General features: G+C 38.3%; 1 pseudogene; it reads left to right on the forward strand.

The window, feature by feature from the left end:
- Positions 1-2,399: 2,399 nt before the first annotated feature.
- LOC114638339 lies at positions 2,400-3,315 on the forward strand (annotated as a pseudogene).
- Positions 3,316-10,259: the final 6,944 nt, after the last annotated feature.

Genomic DNA, 10,259 nt, shown 5'->3' on the forward strand with positions numbered 1-10,259 from the left:
GTAAACTTGAACATGGGTCAGTAGAAGTTAGACAATTTGGACAGAGGAAAAAGAATGTTTTAAAAACGAATAGCCTTTGTTGACCTGTGAGGTATCAATCAGAGATGGCAGAGGGCCTTCCTGATGACATACATAATGCTGTACCAAGAAATCCCAAGCTATCTGCTGAAACTATTATAACAGATGAGTGTGACAAAATCTATTCATATATATTCAGTGCATAACTAGTTAATACTTGCTTGTATAATTTATAAGTGGCTGGAATGCTACAATTTTTAAAGAACCACTTGTAATTGTCTCAAGAAATTAAATAATTAATCATAATAAGTTTTAGGATTATGTAGCATGAATTTTTTTACCTTTTCCACATCAAATTCATTTTCTTTTATACATTAATTTTAGAGTGTGTTTTGTATATCTACTGTATATATAAAGTATAAAGAATTTTACTAAGTTTTGCTAGGAAATTACATAACCAAGATCATCTGTTATTGGTGAAAAGACAGATTAATAGAAGAGTCTACAGACACCAGAATAGATTCATAGAAATGCTGTCAGTGTATTTTTCACAAAGACCCAAAACCAATTCAATGGAGTAAGAACAGTCTTCAGCAAATGGTACTGTAATAATTGTACATCAGAATAATTGTACATCAGAAGGGCAAAGGAATATCAAATACCTAACATGTTCACAAATTTAATTCAAAGTATGTTATACACATACATACAATAGCCATAGGAGAAAGTAATCCATTTTTAGGCATGCCATAATTCTTTAATCACTTGAGATAGTTATATTGTCAACTTGCCACAATCTAGAATCACATTGGAAGAGATTATCAATCAGTTTGGTACGTGGCTATATCTGAGAGGCCTTCTCTTGATGGTTAAATGATATGGGAGACCCTGAATGTGCGCAGCATTATTTCATGGGCTGAGCTCTCAGCTGTATCAGAGTAGGGAAAACTAGCAAGCAGGCATGCAGCATCAGTGGACTCCTTTCTCTCCATTCTTGGAAGCAGATGTAAGATGGTGGAGCTCCTGCCTCTGTGAATCCCCTGGTGTGGTGAACTTTAACCTGGAGTTGGAAGGCACAAAACACTTTTTCTTCTTATGCTGCCTTTTGTCCAGGTATTTGTCATGATTGATAAATTAAGCTATAACATCACCAAATCATGATCTGAAGAACACTGACTTCTTTGAAACTAATAACGTTTTAATATTTTTTGTATTATACTGTAAATAAAGTGAGATAAACTGTAGATTGAAAGTATTTGCAAGTAACATTATTTGATGAAGGACTCAAATCATTTGAATGTTTTGGATTCAAATAATAAAAATGAAAACACTAATAAAGGACATAATCCAAAGTTTAAAAAAATTTCCAGAGAAGATGCATAGCTGTAAAAGTACAAAATATGCCTGAATATAGAAACCAAGTCATTAGGGGTAAGTCAATTTAAATCATAAGTAAAAAGAACTACACATTTCAGAATGGCCAACACCTACAAACACATGTCAATACATACAAGTATTTGCAGAATCTGACAGTACTAAGTGCTAACACAAACACAGTTCAACTGGAAAAGGCCTAGTGGTGTAGTTCCTATGTGAATATGGGCAGTTTCTTACAAACATATTATTGTTACATAATTAAGAAAGCAGCCTCACTCAGTGTTTTAATTTTATCATGCAGATTTGGAAAAAAAGTTTTTATAAACATTCATATCAACCTTTACATGAGTTTTTACAACACTACTATTTATAAATGCTGACAATTAACAATGATGCACATATCATTAATGTGTTAGCAGATAAACATGCCATGGGATATATATGCAGTGGATCAATTCAGCCATAAAATCCAAGAACATATAATTTAAATAAAAATACTGAATGACTCTCATTCATGTCGCAGATGGATAATATAACTTCTTGAAACTTTTCCTTCTGTATTGTTGTGTCTATATAAATCAGGGAAAGACAAAATTGTAGAAACAAAGAGCAAGTTAACAACTGCTGGAAAACACAGGCAGAATAGGTGTGGGCTGTTACTGGTGACTGTCTAATGTTTCTGTGGTTTGGCCTCTTAGTCGAAGAACTGAAAATCAGGGCTCACAGAGATGTGTGAAAGAAGCAAGACAACTTGATTAGGAGTAAAACAATCGTTCAGGTTAAAGAGGGATCAGTACTAAGCTTGATAGAGGGCCACATTGGTAAGAGCACCCAAGGGGCTCAGGTTATGCTGTAGTATTTTCATATGGACCTCAAGAGAAGATAGGTAGGTACTAAGGTATACTTTGGGAAACTTTTTTTTTTGATTGATAGATTATGTAACATAAAAATTTCTCGAAGCACACCTGGCGTGCTCCAGCTTCAGGCTCTTGCGTGCTCTGAAGATGGCGGCAGCTGCGGGAAGGTTGCTCTGGTGCTCGGTTGCTCGTCATGTGAGTGCTATTTCCCGGAGTATTTCTGCCTTAACAGTTCTTAGGCCTGTTGCTTCTAGAAAACCGTGTTTGACAGACATACTGTGGTCTGCCTCTGCACAAGCAAAGTCTGCCTTTAGCACTAGTTCCTCCTTCCACATCCCTGCTGTCACCCAGCATGCGCCCTATTTTAAAGATACTGCTGTTGTCAATGGAGAGTTCAAAGAGCTGAGTCTCAACGACTTTGAAATACTTGGTGCTTTTCTTCTACCCTTTGGATTTCACATTTGTGTGTCCTACAGAAATTTTTGCTTTCAATGACAAAGCCAATGAATTTCACGATGTAAACTGTGAAGTAGTTGCAGTTTCAGTGGATTCCCACTTCAGTCATCTTGCTTGGATCAACACACCAAGAAAGAATGGTGATTTGGGCCACATGAACATCACGCTGTTGTCGGATATAACTAAGCTGATACCCCGAGACTACGGAGTGCTATTGGAAAACGCTGGCATGGCACTCAGAGATCTCTTCATTATTGACCCAAATGGTGTCGTCAAGCACCTGAGTGTCAACAACCTTCCAGTGGGCCGCAGTGTGGAAGAAACACTCCACTTGGTAAAGGCGTTCCAGTTTGTGGAGACCCATGGAGAAGTCTGGCCAGCCAACTGGACAACAGAGTCCCCTACGATCAAGCCAAGTCCAACAGCTTCCAAAGAGTACTTTGAGAAGGTTCATCAGTTGGCCATCCTATGTCTGCTGTTTACCAGAAGCTTCTCGAGACAAAATAGAGCCCCAGCTGGAATCCTTCCAATGCCCGGAAGATTATTTATAGAATGGCAAAACCTCATTATACTTGTGTTTATAAGTACCGCTGCACAGGCTTTGTAATTTTAAGACAGATTCAGGCTCTCTAAAGGTGGATAGCTGCTGCCATAGCTGTCCTTACTAAGGAGTTCTTGGTGGCTAACCAATTCTCCACAAGTGCTTGATCTCCATTTCTTGGATAATGTCTTCAGAGGGTAAGCATTCTTCCCCTTAGCCTGCCTTGAACCTTGGTGTCTACAGTGAAGTAGCACATAGCACCAGTACTTAGTGAAATGAAGTAGCACATAGCACCAACACTTAGTTAAAGCTTCTGATCAAGGTCCTGAAATTTCCCCTTGGATTTTTGTGAATTATGCTGAATTTCCCATTATTTTTTATTATAGTTATTAACTCACAGTGTCCTTGTGTGTTCTGAAGTATTAATGAGACATGATCATGAAGGACTATGTCTAATCCAGTGGTTTTCTTTCTAAAACACCATAAGTAATTTTTTTTCTCCAAGTGCTGGATGTATAGCAAAAAATAAACATTAAAATATTTGTGTTTTTGACAAAAAAATCTCTATTGGGAATATAACTTTCTAAAATGTATATGATCTTTATCATATATATGCCCAATTATGCATAGGCATAAAGTGGTAAATAGGGATTCTCCAGAAAGGGTGATTACTGTATTATTCGAGGACCAAGTTCTGATTTACTACACAGGGCACTTGAAACCAGTTCTGGCCAGATTGAAGCTTCTATTTCTCAAACTAAATAAGGGGACACACTTGAGAAGACTTTGAACAGAAACAGTTTAAAGTTGATTGCTATCAGCAGTGAGAAAACTTGTTCAGAGATGAGAATATGCATAGTCTGGATCCAGATGGGGGTTCTGGAGATTTTGAAGTTGCTACGTTCCTTCTTTCTTGGGGGCAGAGCAAGTGAAGGTGAAGAAACTAGGCTGTGGAATATTATGAGGTGTGTGTATGTATTTGCATAACCCAAATTCAAATCGGGGTCTCTAGCTAAATTATCTCCTGTGCTCATGTGCCTCATGACCATGAAAAGGGCAGTATGAGAAGAGAAATATATATTTTGTTCATAAAATTATGTGGCTTTACACATTTTAAAAGTCAAACCTTATATTTATAATAGCCAAAGCTGGAAACAACCCAGATGTCCCCCAACAGAAGAGTGGATACAGAAATTGTGCCGCGTTTACACATGGAATACTATTCAGCTATTAAAAATGAAGACTTCATGAATTTTTCAAGCAAATGGATGGAACTAGAAAATATTATCCTGAGTGAAGGAGCCCAGACCTAAAACAGCACAGGAGGTATAGGGAGAGAGGGACCTTAGAGAGAGAGAGAAAAGGGAGAGAAAAGGGGTAGCAGGATCAGGTATGGGAAAAGACAGGAGAGAAGTCCAGAGGGTCAGGAGAATGAATAAGTAGCAGTGGGGGTGGGGAAGAAGGGAACCGCTAGAAGATTCCAGATGCCAGGGAAGCCAGAAGTTCTGAGGACCCAGCGTGGATGATATTAGTCAAAATACTCAACAGTGGGGAGACAGAACCTGAACAGACCACCTCTAGTCAATAGGCATGGACCCCAGTTGAGGGATGAGGCCACACACCCATCTCAAAATTTCTAACTCAGAATTGTTCCTGTCTAAAGGAAATGCAGAGACAAAAAAATGGATCATAAGCCATCCAGAGACCACCCCACCTTAGGATTCAGCCCATCTGCAGACACCAAACCCTGACACTATTGCTGATGCCAAGAAGTGCTCCCAGACAGTAGCCTATGGCTGTCCTCTGAGAGGCTCTACCAACATCTGAATGTTTAAGTGCTTTGTGGATGGCTTTGGTGGTTTGAATGAACATGGCCTTCATAGGCTCACTGGAAGTGGCACAATTAGGTGTGGCCGTGCAGGAAGAAGTGTGTTACTACTGGAGGTGGGCTTTGAAGTTTCGTGTGTTCAACCCAGGACAAGTGTCACTCATTCTTCCTACTGCCTGCCCTTCCAAATATAGAAGTCTCAGTTACCTCTGTAGCATCATGTCTGCCTGCATATTGCTATGCTTCCTTCCATGATAACAATGGACTAAACCTCTGAAATGCTAAGTCAGCTCAAATAAAATGTTTTCCTTTTTACCTGTTGTTGTGGTCATAGTGTCCCTTCACAATAATGAAACCCTAACTAAGACAATGGCCTTGAAAGAACTAATTCTTTTTCTCATAGGAAAGATCCATATTCACTATCCAGTCCAATGTAGATAATATTTCTGGACTGAGTAGAAGTCAAGAAACTTTTACAGGGTGTCTCTGTCTCTGTCTGTCTCTCTGTCTGTCTCTGTCTGTCTTTCTCTGTCTGTCTCTGTCTCTCCCCCTCCCTCCCTCCCTCTATCCCTCCCTTCCTCCCCCACCCTCTCTCCTTATTCAGTGTGTGTGTGTTTTGCCTGCACATCTATGTACGATGTGTGTCACTGCAGCCTAGAAGGTGGCATTAGATTCCATAGGAACTGGAATGCCTGATAGTTCTGAGCCATTGTATGGTTGATTTAGAAATGCGACCTGTGTTTCCTGTAAGATTGCCCAGGACTCTTAAGTGTTGAACCATGTCTTTACTCCCAAGGGTTCTGCTCTTATTACACACCCATTGAATCTAACATGCTTTATGGTTCTCCCTTTTCATCTCTTTGTTGCAGTGGTTCTCAGCATTCCTGATACATTTGTCCCTTTAATACAGTCCCTCATGTCGTAGTAAAATTATTTTCATTGCTACTTCATAACTATGATTTTACTGCTATTGTGAATCATAATGTAAATGTCTGTGTTTTTTTCTGATGGCCTTAGATGACTCCTGTGACAGGGATGTTTGACCCCTAAAGTTGCAACTCACAGGTTGAGAACCACTGATCTGGGGCCTCAGGAGCCAAGAGAAATAGGCCAGTCAGTTCCTTGGGTTGCTACCAATGGGGACATTTCTTTTCACTTTGACTTGGGATTCTCCTGCTTTCTACCACATCCAAGAGTGTGGTAGACAGTTTTTACCTTGCAAGGCCAGTGGAATCTCAGGCCCTTCAGATTTTGACAGTAGCTGTGAGCTTCCTGAGTGGATAAGCATTGGCAGGGTGCCTTAGCATTCCCAACTTCCTCTCCTTAGCCATTCCTTCCATGCATATCCTCTCCTATAAATGCTTTTCTAGGCCAGCTGTTTCACCTGTAACCCTCCCTCCTTGTTTCTGAGGAAGATTTAGTAGAGAGCTATTGGCAATGAAAGATTCTGATCACAAGACTTGAAGGAAAAGCACCAAGTCTGCCTTAGTGGCATAGCATCGAGATCTCCTCTACATAGAAAACTGGTATAGGAAGTCTCTACAATAAAGGCTGGCCTGGGGTGCAGAATGAGTTCTAGGTTAGCCTGGGTAGCTTACTGTAACCCTACTCACAATAGGAAGAAAGAGGATAAAAGATGGCTCCGAGAGTAAGAGCATTTGCTGCTCTTGCAGAGGTACTGGGTTTTGGTTCCCAACACTAACATGATGGCTCACAATGATCTTAACTCTAATTTCAGGGGGTTCAATACCCTCTCTTTTGGCCTCTGTTGGTCTCAGGTGTGCAAGTGGTACACAGACAAGCACTTAGACATATACACAGAAAAATAAAATAATTTAAAAATAGGATGTAAATGTAGCTTATTTATGGTAAATCAGTGGTATAGCGTGTGCCTAGCACACGTAAGACTCTAGTCAATCTCCAGAACCATACAGGAAAAAATGCTAAAAAGACAAAGCAAAGCCCCAACAGGTTCCATGAATTTATAACCAGAATAATAATTTTAAAAGTTAATTCTAATAAAAAGAAAGTACAGTTAACATTAAAAAAAGAGTCAAAGAATCATGCACAAATTGACTTTCATTGTAACAATGTTTTAAGCCATAGCAACGTAAAATATTTTAGAGATTAAAATCTTATTAACAGCTTACTAGTATTTGTTCTTATATAGAATAGAATCTTAATCTCTTATATGGAATACAAATCTTATATAGAATAGAAATCTTAAATAGAATTGTCAACACATGGTAAAAAGAAATCCCAGAGTCACATATACTAGCATTGAATTCTGGCTTTTTTTTTTTTCTGAACAAGTTTGCCTCTTTCAGGGATTCTTTCCTCTGCTGTTATATGGAGTCATGATGAGAACATCTTTGTTAAATATCACTGAGCTTGGGAGAGTAAGCATTTCAGTTGCTTTAATTAGCATGAGGTCATCTGGGGTTTCTTTCATGCCTCTTCTTATTTGTGATCCCACAAAACCCAGAGCTACTGCTTGATATCTGAGCTAGTCAGGCTTAGGAGAGAAGTCAATCTTAAAATAATTCTTCACTGGCAAAGATATTGTCACATCCATGCATTTACATATTAAACCCATCACCTGTTTGTTAAATAGTGTAATACACTTAGACTATCACTTAATCTTTTTCAGTTATATACCTGCCTATTACTTATGCAACTAATTGTTCTAAATCTTACTTTACATGTTTTAAAAACTAGCTATATTTTTGCTCCATTTAAAACTGTTAAAATGTTGGATGTGAAAGCACTTTCAGAGCACCGTCTACATTTAGATGAGTTTCATGCCATAAAAATATCTTTTCTCTAATGGGGTTTCCTCAAGCTTTGGAGTAAATACCATCAGTGCCCTGATGAAATAGCAAATGGCTCCCAAGTGGATAATAAGAATGGACTCTCATTTACAGATTCTTTGAATAGACAAAACTCCAGTACAGAAGAGTAAGCTCTTAAAACAAACATGAACAGGAAAAGAAACATATCCAGATGCATACAAAACAATTCACCATGTACAAACACACACACAGATACACACAGACACACACATACACACACACACATATACACATCAAGACACAGAGATGGATACACACACTGACACACACATACATAGAGAGATTCATCCTCACATTGAGAAACCTATCCCGAGACACATATGAGATACAAAAAGACACACATCCTGGTACACACACACTGAAACAGACAGTGATAAAGATAAAACAAATCTGCATGCACATGAAGACGCACAATATGAAAAGAATGGAATGGAATGATTTACCAGTTCAATTTGAAAGTAGGGAAATTATTAAATGCTGTGAATAATATGTGACATGTATCCCACTTAGCAAATAGTAAAATCCTGAGGTTGCTCACTTGAAATTTGCCTGCTTTGCCATTTGCTCCTTTATATGCCGTTCTATCCTGGAATCGCACACTCTATTTTTATTCTTTAATACTTTGTTTACAGTCCAGTATTAATCCCTTCCTGGTCCGATCTCCCTGACTGCTCCTCATCTCATACCTCCACCCTGTTCCCAAGAGGATGTCCTTACCCCCATCACCCTCCCCAGATCTCCCTAGTACCTGGGGTCTCAAGTCTCTCCAGGGTTAGGTACATCTTCTCTCACTGAGGCCAGACCAGGCAGTCCTCTGCTGTATATGTGTTGGGGGCCTCATAGCAGCTGGTATATACTGCCTGGTTAGTGTCTCAGTGTCTCAGAGATCTTTTGGGGAATCACACACTCTTAATGATTCAATCACTTTTCAGAGACAAAAAACAGACCTGGAGTATTTGGACCCATGGCCACTCAAACCTGGAAGTTCTTTTGAATTGTGTGCTTTAGTCAACTGGAGATTTGTTTTAAGTTTATTCTAAGAATTTCTTGCAGATTATAATGTAATTCCCACACTTCTCCTTTCTTCTTTCCAAACTCTTCTATATGTATCTTCCGTCCCCTCTCTTGGCTTCTTTTTTCAATTAATTCTTATTGGATAAGTATATACATATGTATATACATATATATTTCCAAGCACAACTTGCCTAGTCAGTATAATATTACTTCTATATGTGTTTTATCAGCAACTTTTTAATCTGCACCAGAATATTAACAGGTCATTTAGCCTTCCTGGAAGCTACTAGCAGCCTTGGGACCTTCGTAGGATATTTCCTCTACCTTAACAAATTCTGCAGATTAATCATTTAACTAAAGAATCTTGCACTGGGTCTGCTTTAGAAGATGGTCCATGACCATGAGGCTCTGAGCTTAAGGCAAAGTTACAGAGTTTTCAACAATATTTTTCCTATTATTTCTTTTAATTCATTGGAATTGTGTATCTTTGCTCAAGATTGCAGAAAAAAAATCTTTCCTTTAAAAGGACAAGTTTCAACTGGTTTAACTTGCCTGAGGCTATTAAATGAAATGTAGCCATTACTCTTGTTTTAGAGAAAAAGCAAGAGAGGTTTTCAGATAAGAACAAATGACTATCATTATAAATTCAAGAAACTGACCATATATAAAAAATCAATGAATTATGTTCTGTATAAGATGTATATTTAATGAGAGTGAAGTATGCTGTTTACTGTATTTTCTTCTGATTTTCATTGTTTCTATAAAATGAATGTCAATACTTTTAATGTTTGTTTGGACTTGATGATGATACTAAAATAGAAGTCTATAATATAATTTCAGTTTGTTTAGTTATTCATATGTCATATATACACATGAATAACTAAATACAGTTACTATAAAAAAAACTTCAGAATGATTGGTGATTTCCACCCTAACAAGTTCATAGAATAAAAGTCCTTTTTATGCAGGATGTGTACGTGTGTACATGTGTGTGTGTACTTATAGTGATTATTCATTTTTAAAGAGAATGAAACAATTAGGAAATATGCTGCTACATTTTCAAGAGAAAGAAAACTACTGAAATTAAAAGCAAAGCCCAAACAAAGGAAAAACTTGAGGGCCAGTGACATGGCCCTAAGAGTACATGTCCTTGATGTACAATCCTGATAACTGAAGTGTGATTCTGGGATTCCAAGGTGGAAAGAGGGAATCAATTTCCAGGATTTGTCCTCTGCCTTCACATACATCCTGTGACACTCTCTGGTACAAACACACACACACACACACACACACACACACACACACACACACACACA

Source organism: Grammomys surdaster, unplaced genomic scaffold (assembly GCF_004785775.1).
Source record: "Grammomys surdaster isolate TR1022 unplaced genomic scaffold, NIH_TR_1.0 125580, whole genome shotgun sequence".
Lineage (NCBI taxonomy): Eukaryota > Metazoa > Chordata > Mammalia > Rodentia > Muridae > Grammomys > Grammomys surdaster.